We start from the raw sequence: 10,552 nt of genomic DNA, 5'->3' as shown, positions 1-10,552 counted from the left end.
TGCCATTTGGACACAGGAGTAGGTTGCTTGTAATGGGCCTCTGTAACGCCTATGTCGATATCACCATTATACAAAAATTGCGCCGAATTGGTCCGACTTGTCAATAGTCATTTAAAGTTCATTAACATGGGTCTACACCTATGATTTCTTGATGTTAAATCTTGACAATATTTAAATGACAAAACAAGGACATGGTCTAAGGAACCTCGAATACGTTTTATCGTAACGGTGTATTTTTTTTTTTCGAATTACTTAGATTCTGTGTGTTATTTGGTAAGCTGTTGGGGTTAGGAATTGTCAGATAATTGCTAGCAACTAATCCAGACTAGAAGCACAAGCATTTCGCTACCTCTACACAATAATCTTGCTAGTACCATCATTAGGAGGATGGTATGTGACACTAATGAAATTAAATGTAATTTTGATTATTACGACTAGAAGATCTGGTATCGAACTCTGAGCCTGGATCTTTCCACCTGCTTAACTTCTGAGCCACGCACCGCACTGCAAAGTTGGCCACATAAAATGCAGTTCTTCCGAGCTCAAAAGACATGTGAACTCTCCAAGTACGACAGTCGTTCCTCAGATACTCCGTACATGAACGTGAGCGCGGCAGTTAGCGCATAGCCCGGTCAGCAGATATGGTTGGTCTTAGTCTTGCACCCTCCTATGGTCCCTAAACAGAATGGGACCTCATAGGAGGAAACTTATAGCCAGCCTCGCCATTGGGACCAATACAGCTCTACTACAGACAATGTATGATGCTGCTCTGTGTCCAACACCAAGCCAGTGTTAAGTTTTTTACTGGGATTCAATTCACTGGTCTTAATTGCACCAATTAATAGAGTGGTGAGAACTCGTAGCCTTTTCGTTAACGCCTGGTCATTGTTTCTAACGGGATGATAACATTTCGAACAGCGTCGCCACAATATGTGGCCGCAATTTGGAGGACATTTAAAAACATCTACATCAACAGCACTGCAGATCATAACTGCCTACTCTTTTGGTACAATGGGCTGCACATGGTGATCAAGCTTGAGTCCGTCTTTATCATTAAGCACAGAACTTCAGATTTTGCAGCTTGGTATTACGAGGTTTGCAGAGCGTCTTGCACTCGAAGTTAGAACTAGAATTCCTATGCTTAAGGAACTGATATTGGGTAAATGTTCATCTTGCTGCTCAGTCACTGTCGTAAGGGATACTACAGTTGATTATAACAGCTGTGTGTAGATTGCTAGGATTGTTTTATCCTAAGCCTCTAGTGAATCTACTACTGTCTTATGTGGGTTTCACAGAACCAATTAGGAAACATCCATGGATTCTGCTGTCTCTGTTGTCTAATTGAGAGTACTGCCTGTCTTTAACCTCAACAAAGAGAGGGGGGTCTTAACACGGTTATAGTTGTGTGTTTACAATGGAGACAGTTCCGTTCTAGAGAGAACTGTACTGAGTTTGGGTATGGGTGTGAGATCTGAGGCATCAGTGGTCAGATATTTGGTGTGTGAGGTTAGAGGGAGGCAAGAGAGGAGACTGGAAACGAGATGTGTATTGGGTGGTAGTTGAGTTCTGTTTCAGGGAGAGAGAAAGTTCTTTCTTCATGTTGATGGTCTTTTGTTGTGGTCTTTGTTGCATTATGCCCTAGGTTTGTAAAATTCTCCTTTCTGGTGTGTGTGATCCCCTCTCCTCCTCTTTCCATGGCTTCTTCCTGCCTAGCATTGGCAGTAAATCTTCATCAGAAGCAGAAATAAGGGGGTGAGTGTGAAATTTGAGGAATAGGAAGAGAGGGAGGATAGGGTAATCATATGGTGCAGCGGACATAACAAGCTAAATACACTACTGTTGTCTCTGTCGCTCTCGTCTGAACAGTGGAGTGGCAAGGCTCAAACAGAGCTGGCTGCTGTGTGAAAGTGGTGTCAGAATGAGGAGGCTGTGCCGGGCGGGCAACTTTTTCTTCAGTGCTCGTACCTGTGTGGAGTGTGTTCGGCACGGTACAGAAGGTAGGCACACCGCCACCTCCATTTATATTCAGCTGTGTGATGTGTTTGAGATTAAGCTCTTGGTTTCTGGTGCCTCAGCTGGGCTTTTATCTGTCTGCTGGAGCCTGTCAACCAGGGCTATGGGAGCTGTTCCCCGGAGGGATCGTGGTTTAGCTGAGGGAGGGTGTTCTTCTGCCGCCTGCCGTGGTCTAGCTGCTGCCCTGCAGTGGGATCGAGAGGGGAGAGATGTAGGGGACTCTGTTCTGCTTCTCAGGCTGTGGAGGGAATTAGGAAAGATACTGGGGTGCTGTGAATGTGATGAAGGTTAAGAGATAGAAAGAGGTCTGTACTAGAGGGAGAAAGCGGGAAGAGAGAAGAGGAGGGATGCAGCCAAAGGGCCTCTGTTGGCTTCTACTCCAGCCCTGCAGCCTCAAACTCTGGCAGCTGGGGATTTGTTGTGTGTGGGGCTATGGCTCGAGCTGTTTGGCACTAGCAGGGTTTGTGGTGGGACAAGTTGGCAGAAAGCTATAATGGCACCATGTACGAGCTGCTGACTGGCATACGAACCATCTACTGAGAGAGCTGCTTGTTGACAATTGGTGCAGAAATTGGAAGAAGACAATTGATGCTGGGAGCCTTTTCCATGTTTTGAGATTTGGGTTGTGTGCTTGGCTTGTTGAAATGGAATTGACACTTTGATACATTTTACATTTTGCGTTGCCATAGGTTAGCGAAGTTCTATATACCAGAGAGCAAACTTGAGTTTTATTGATCAATGGAGGTGGGTTTTGAAATGCTTCTGACATTTTTTCACTCACCCCCACTCTCCTTTTTTTCCTTAGGCCATGCGTCATGTGTTCCTTTTTATCAGCTTTGGGCCTGGGCAGTAGGGTGGTAGTCCGTTGGTGGTCAGTACGCGTCAGGGAGGGGACGGGCATGGGGGTACGCCCCATGCAAGCGTGGTACGGAACAAGGCAGGCACCTTCATTACCGATCATTATTTACGCCGTCACCACGTAGCCAACCTCTGTAAGCTCCTCAATGTCACTATTTCACCTAACGTCTGCGCAATCCTATTCGGCCGCTATCGGCTTCTAGTAACCGTCCTTTTATATTTCTGTGCATACAACTTTTTTTTCAAGAGTGCTTCTAGGTATCTCTGATATGGTTAATGTGCAATGTTTCAAGGCTTTCTCGGCATGCAACCTGGAGGCTTCCCTTCTCTGTGTATGCTCACTGTATTAGCTCAATTATTCTGATGGTAAGGTTATTCAAAGCCATAGGTCTTACCCTTCCTCTTTCCTGCGACACTGACTCCCCCCAGCTCATGACAGTCGTCCCGGTGCAGCACGTGTGCCCATCTGGTGTGCGCGGGCTCCGTGTCCCGCAAGTGTCTCATCTCATGGCCTCAATTTGTCTGTCCCTACTCGTGTCTGGTATCTTTCTGTCTCTGATCGTACTTTGTTCTTATCTTTTATGTTTTTTGGTAACGGCCGAACTTCCGGAGAGCGCAAAACTGATCCAACATCGCCAGTCTGGTTGTCGTATGCGTACTGCTTATCTTCACGCAAGAAAGTGCGGTAGCTTGGCTGTCTGAGCCGCCCTAATGGGGAGCGTGCGTGGTTGGCGCCTGGCGCCTGCCTACCTACCCTTTGCGCAGCCATGAATAAGAAGTCGTCAATCATCATGAACCACTGTCAGGAGCGCGGCAAGTCCCTGCCTACGGTTCAGTACTCGGGGTGGATCGGACGTGGGGGGCAGGTCTATGGCACTGTGGACATGGATCCGGTGGAGACTACATTGTTTTCTTTCGGTTGGTGTCGAGTAGCCCCTACTTTGGTCCTGGGAATGTTACGTTGAGGCTCAGGGTCTTCTCTTTCTTCTCGCGCCTATGCTCCATTGTTAATGTTCTGTATTTATTAAGTATCTCCTATACTTCTGATTGGTTCAGGGAGCTAGTTCAATATTCCAGTCATATGTGATCCGCCGCCTGCGCAGGGGTCTGGTTGCCGATGGACTTACCCGCTAGCTCGGAGTGTATGGCTACCTTTGAGTTGGTTCATACGGTAATATTCATGTAAACTTACTGTCTTTGGTTGCTTATACTGGCACTGTTTATTGTTGCGATTTCGGAGTTACATTCATCCTCATCACTACCTAACTTCTACGCTTCATCCCGGTTCTGTCTGTACTTCCTCTCTCACATCAACGCGTTGAGCTCCTAGTACACTAGAAGGCCAGATGCTCTCCTTTCATCCACTTTAACCGGGTCACACTTGTTTATCGTATCCTGCCACCACTTATGGCACTAATTCTTGGTCAACGCCACTTCTAAGGGCGATTCAGTTTCTTCCTGCCACTACTGCGGGTAATGCTTATTTCCCGTCGTAACTCTCTCTTCCCTTTCCTCTTTCCCTCCCCCCCTCCACCCCATCTCTGTGATGACACAATCTCTCTTTTTATAATTCGTTTGTCCCTTATCTCTCCTATACGTATTTTATTTTTTCTCTTTTTCAGTTGCTTTAAATGGACAATAGTTCTCCCTCCAGCATCACCTATCATTTATGTTTGGCCTGGTATGCCTGTCTGTTGAAGTAGTCATACTGAAGCAAACCACTTGTGCATGCCAAGTTCGTGGTTTTCTTCCGTGTCTCTGCCAGCTCATATTCCTTCGTTATTACGGTACCCTTAGCCCGCCACCCTCTCGAAATAATTTGCAGCACTGACGTTCTCCTTCAGCGTAATATGTTTGTCTTTCTCGACTGCTAGAAGTAATTGGAACTTGCTATTTTCATTAGGGGTTGATTTTCTGCGTGTTCTTTTGGATCTGCTTTGTTTTGAGGAATTGCTTCCACCAGAAATGGTTAGAGACGGAAATTCTGATGGCTGAAAGCTCTAGGTATTTGGGATGGAGGGCTTGCTTTGATGACACTTGGGTAATAAGAAAATTTCATTTTTGAACTATATGTCTGGCGAGAGTTTTGATTATGTGTGATTTATGCAAGGACAGGGTCTGCATGTCTGGCGTGGATTCGAACTGGTAGTTATGCTGCCTTGGAGTCGTACATGCGCACCTCAGCCGCCCCGCGATGGCGGAGTGCCGCTGCCGGTACGTTTAGGGCTGCCTCTCGTCCTTGTCCCCGCTTGCTCTTGCCGCCTTCTTCTCTCTCTCTGTTTTGTTTATTCAAACTTCTCTACACCCGCTTCGAGATTTATTCACTTAGCTGTCACTTTCTGTAAAGTTGCCTTTAGTTCTAGATCCCTCTTCTCCTGCCCCAGGGCTTGCCCAGGGCTAGTGCAGCAGCAGGCACATCAGTCGGGGGTCATCTTCAGTTGGGCGAAAACGTTTTAAAAAACATTCTGAAATGTGGAGGTACTACTTTGAATTTGTCCATAACAATTGCTGGATTCTAAGTTAACCGTTGCAAATGTTTTGTTACTTGTGCCCTACTGACAGGATCCACAAGGGCTCTCTGTTAGCCAATTGGGATCTCTGCTCTGGAGAATAGAGGGAACTAATAATGTCTGCTACAAAACCAGGAGAAACTGTTTTGTTGGTTTCTTGTTCTCTCCTAATGAGGCCCAATGACGAAATCCTGAATTTTGCCTCAATTCTTTTTTCTTTCTGTTGAACAAGGGCCCTGGGAGCTCCTCATATTAACCAGTTAGCCAACACTGGCGGAGAAACCCAATCTGCAGTACAGATTCCAGAACCAAAAAGAACACGTTGTTTTGGTTGTGGTTTCTTCTTACTTGCCTCCCAAAAGGCAATGCAGTAAGACTGACTCTTCCCAGTCTGAATTATCCCTGTGAGATCGCTGGTATGATAACCAGGCCTTTGGGGAGTCTCTGGTTTCTCCTCAATTTCTCGTTCTGCCTCTGTGTTATAACAAGCCAAGACTTATTGTTTAAGGCCTTGCTGCTCTGTGTTGCTTTGGAAGGCCTGGATGCTGTTGGCACTAATACACTCTTGCTCTCTTAAAGTGCATTTTGTACTCATGTCAGAGATAATATWTGCTCCTCTTCCTGGTCAATGTAGAATATGAAAGTCTGGGGTTATATAAATATTGGTTGTTGCTTTTTGTTTTGGGAGCCAGTGGTGGTTGTCTAACTTTGTGTGTTCCTTGTGCTCTTCGGTTTACCGTCTGTAGTTGCTCACTGAATACACAAAGATGGTGCCGTACTGTGTGGCCTCCAGGTTGCGAGCTCTAATCCAACCTGGCTAATTTGTGATTATTTTGGCATTTATTTGTACTTTATTTTCACAATGTATACGCTATCATTTCTTATAACCGACAATAACTTTTGAACATCAGATCGGCAGTTACTTAGGCCAAATCCGGCTTCAACTTCGACTCATCTGCCCTGGACTCTTTCTGTAATTCCGACCCAATTTTCGGGGTATCCAAGTGAAAACGTCGGCGTTAGAGACGAGAGGGGGAGTATTTGCGCGATTAAGGTGAAGGGAAAACTGCCCCCCTCTTCCCTCCATTCTACTGGCCACTTGATAATAAGATGGATGACTGCCGACCGCGGCTTTGCTACCAACAGAATTCTTAATTGCTGTTATCGTGACTGTTGTATACATTCCACCTCAGAACAAGAAAAATAACAAGCTGGAACTTAACAAACTATGCGAGGCCATAAACAAGCAGGAAAACTTGCACCCAGAGGCTGCTTTCCTTGTTGCTGCCGCTTTTTATCTTTTAGTTTGCATCATTAACCTCTACAGGATCGGTGTCCTGACAATAGTTCCTCAACGTAGCCTAATTGAAAAATCTTTCCAGCTCTCTTCCTTTCGATAACCACTCTGAATGAAAGGGGGKGGAAATGTCATGCTCTGATCCGGTAGAAACTTCAAAAATCCACTGCTGATTACGTCTTATCTCTTGCGCAAATAGCCTACAGCTGTGTCTGTTCTGCAGAGACAGAAGTTCGGTGTCCTAGTTCCCTGAGTTGACGAACGGGCCAGAGGGAAACACTCCTGACCTGAGGGCACCCAGAGATCTAATTATTAATGGGCCAAGTTGGTCCTGGCCCTATCACGCAACCCCCCTCACATCCACGTCATTCTTACCCAGAACACCAGGTCAGAGTTAATTTCAGTTGTAAATCCGTACGCCTCAGTCTATTAACGATGTTTGAAACCGAGGTTCCTTCCTTGCATCATTACGACAAGCTATGCGTAGCCCCCCCTATATGGGTGCTGAGTTTTAGAAGGATTCCAGTTTCGAGAGGTTTTATCAATTGATTATCGTTTTCTCAACCCCTGGCTCAGTTTCGATGCTGAATGCAGTCATTATGTTTTCCTATTTAGGCCCCTTCCAGGTCTTATGCCTAAGTGCAGGGCTATTTCTTATCCACATCATGATCTTCCCATCGCTGGAAAAGCTAACGTAGGACAAAGCGAAATTACACAAGCACCCCTCAGGTCCTGAGCACCAAGAGCAGTGTCACGAATTCTTATCACCCGCAAGCCTCCCCTCAAATCAGGTGTAAGAACATGCCTAGGTTCAGCAGTAGTCTAGCTATCACTTCTGTCCTCGTAACGTCACCATCCAATCTCCTCCCAGTCTCCAAATCTACACACGGCATCTCGAGCATTTTACTCTACTACAAGAGAGGAGGTACCCATCGAGAGCCAATACTAGTAAGGGAGGACTTAACTGGATATCCATCTAAAAACATTTGACCACTAGTGGTCTTGAATATTGACTTTTGATCTCAGGCCTTCAATGAACAATTCTCTCTTTTAGGAACAAGTTTTAGAAATGATATATTCTTTCTAAACTTATTCAGAGTACACACTAAGTCCCCTGTTGGATGCTTATTATTGCCCATAGTCGGTTGAACAAAAAGATAACATTGTAACAAATATAAATGAAATGGGAAACACATTAACTATGTGAATTGAATTAAACAATGTATGTTGATGCGAATATAATGTACATATTAATATTGTTTGCATAGGATAACAATAGCCTAATAGTTTTAATATGGCAAAATATGATTTAACGTTTCACTCAATTCATTCTAATTAACTCTAATAATTGACACACTGTTTGTTTAACATAACTGGTTCAGTATTATCGACATGAACCCTGAGAAGGCCAGTGATGCTGAACGTTGGTTATTACCCTTACGATTTTTATGAGTGTGCGACTCTCTTATAGTTTATTCGCCTTTAGTCAGGCACTCAACACAAAATCATTTTTCTGGGTGTGTTGCCAGCTCATGTTTTCATTCTTAATATTGGCAATGGAGTTACTTTTAGATTTGTATCTTATAATTTAGATAGATATTATGATTAACAAAGTGATGTTGATTTAGCGTATGAAAACTTATAACTGAAATGAAAACTGTTCATATAAAATATAACTGGCCAAGCAGAGCAGTGGATGGTACGCTACTTATCACTCAAATGGAAAGAAGCAACACACATGAGATGGTTCAGATGCTTTACTGTTGGCATGACACAGGACTGATGGTAGCGCTCACTTTTTTCTGTATGGTGGTGCCCCGATCCGCAGCTGAATCAACTTTAGGAGACAGTCTGGAGCTTGCTGACTTTTCTTGGGCGCCATGAAGCTTCACAAATTGAACCGCTCTCCTTGAAGTTCTTGATGATCCGATAAATGGTTTGATTTAGGTGCAATCTTACTGGCAACAATATCCTGCTTTGAAGCCCTTTTTGTGCAAGCAATGATGACGCATGTGTTTCTTGGCAGGTAATCATGGTTGCCAGAGGAAGAACATTGTTCCAAGCACACCCTCCTTTTGAAGCTTCAGTCTGTTATTTGAACTCAATCAGCATGACAGAGTGATCTCCAGCTTGTCCTCGTCAAACTCACACCTGTGTTAATGAGCGAATCACTGAACTATTGTCAGCTGGTCTTTTGTGGCAGGGTGAAATGCAGTGGAAATGGTTTTGGGGGGTTCAGTTAATTTGCAAGGCAAAGAGGGACTTGCAATTAATTGCAATCATCTGATCACTCTTCATATCATTCTGGAGTATATGCAAATTGCCAGCATACAAACTGAGGCAGCAGACTTTGGTGAAAATAACATTTGTGTCCATTCTCAAACTTATTGGCTGACTGTACACAGCAACACTCAGTATAATACATCACATATGCTGCTTGCTACTGCTGTATATATCCTGATGCTAGTGACCTCTAATATTACTGCTATCTCCAGAATCCCTGCACATTGTAATATGATATTCAAACTGGCGCCGTTATATACACGTCAAAAATAAAGGGAACACTTAACAACACAATGAACTCCAAGTCAATCAACTTTCTGTGAAATCAAATGTCCATTAGAACCAACTGATTGACAATAAGTTTCACATGCTGTTGTGCAAATGGAATAGACAAAAGGTGGAAATTATAGGCAATAGCAAGACACCCCAATAAAGGGAGTGGTTCTGCAGTTGGTGACAACAGACCACTTCTCAGTTCCTATGCTTCCTGGCTGATGTTTTTGGTCATTTTGAATGCTGGCGGTGCTTTCACTCTAGTGTAGCATGAGACGGAGTCTAACCCACACAAGTGGTCAGGTAATGCAGCCTCATCCGGATGGCAACTCAATGCGAGCTGTGGCAGAAGGTTTGCTGTGTCTGTCAGCGTAGTGTCCAGAGCATGGAGGCGCTACCAGGAGCCAGGCAGTACATCAGGAGAGTGGAGGAGCGTAGGAGGGAACAACCCAGCAGCAGGACCGCTACCTCGCTTGTGCAGGAGGAGCACTGCAGAGCCTGTTAAAATGACCTCCAGCAGGCCGCAATGTGCATGTGTCAGCATATGGTTCACAAGGGTCTGAGGATCTCATCATCGGTACTAATGGCAGGACTTGACTAGCCTGCACTGAGCCCTGACTCAGACCCACGAACACCTTGGGATGAATTGGAACGCCGACTGCAAGCTGGCAAATGTCCAAAATAGTGCTGACTTTACTAATGCTGTTGTGGATGAATTGAGTGTTCAACATTTCTGGGAAGGCTTTCCACTATTGTGGAGGCTGTTATAGCAGCAAAGGGGAACTAACTCCATATTATGCCATGATTTTTGATAAGATGTTCGATGGTGTCCATACTTTTGGTCATGTAGGTACTTCTAGTGTTTTATTTCATTTGTTCTACCTTGTTATTGTACTACATTGTTTGGGTTTAAGTGCTTGAAGGATGTGACATTAAACATGTGTTACAGGTGGTGTAAATGCTGTATTCCCTCTGCTTTTTTCCCTCTGTAGTGGCTCACTGTGCGTAATCCAGAAGATATTTCACACTGGAGAACTGTACGCGGCACGACTGTCCTGTCTGCTGCGCTAAGAACGCCAGTGACAAGAAGAACCAGCAAACGTGAGTAGTACCACACACACTGATCTAGGATCGTTTACTGATCCCCATATATCAACCATTAGGGTGTAAATCCAAAACTGAACTAGATCAGTGACTAGAGACCACATCATCCTACTCATGAGTACTTATCACTCATAAGACAACGCACTGTAGGTATTTATATCCTAGCTTGTGTTCTCTAGCTGGTCTTAAGATTGTTTGTGCTGTCTTGCCAATG

This window comes from Salvelinus sp. IW2-2015, unplaced genomic scaffold, assembly GCF_002910315.2.
Source record: "Salvelinus sp. IW2-2015 unplaced genomic scaffold, ASM291031v2 Un_scaffold4201, whole genome shotgun sequence".
NCBI classification, from domain to species: domain Eukaryota; kingdom Metazoa; phylum Chordata; class Actinopteri; order Salmoniformes; family Salmonidae; genus Salvelinus; species Salvelinus sp. IW2-2015.
The sequence above is the reverse complement of the archived record's forward strand: the minus strand, read 5'-3'. Positions refer to the sequence as shown.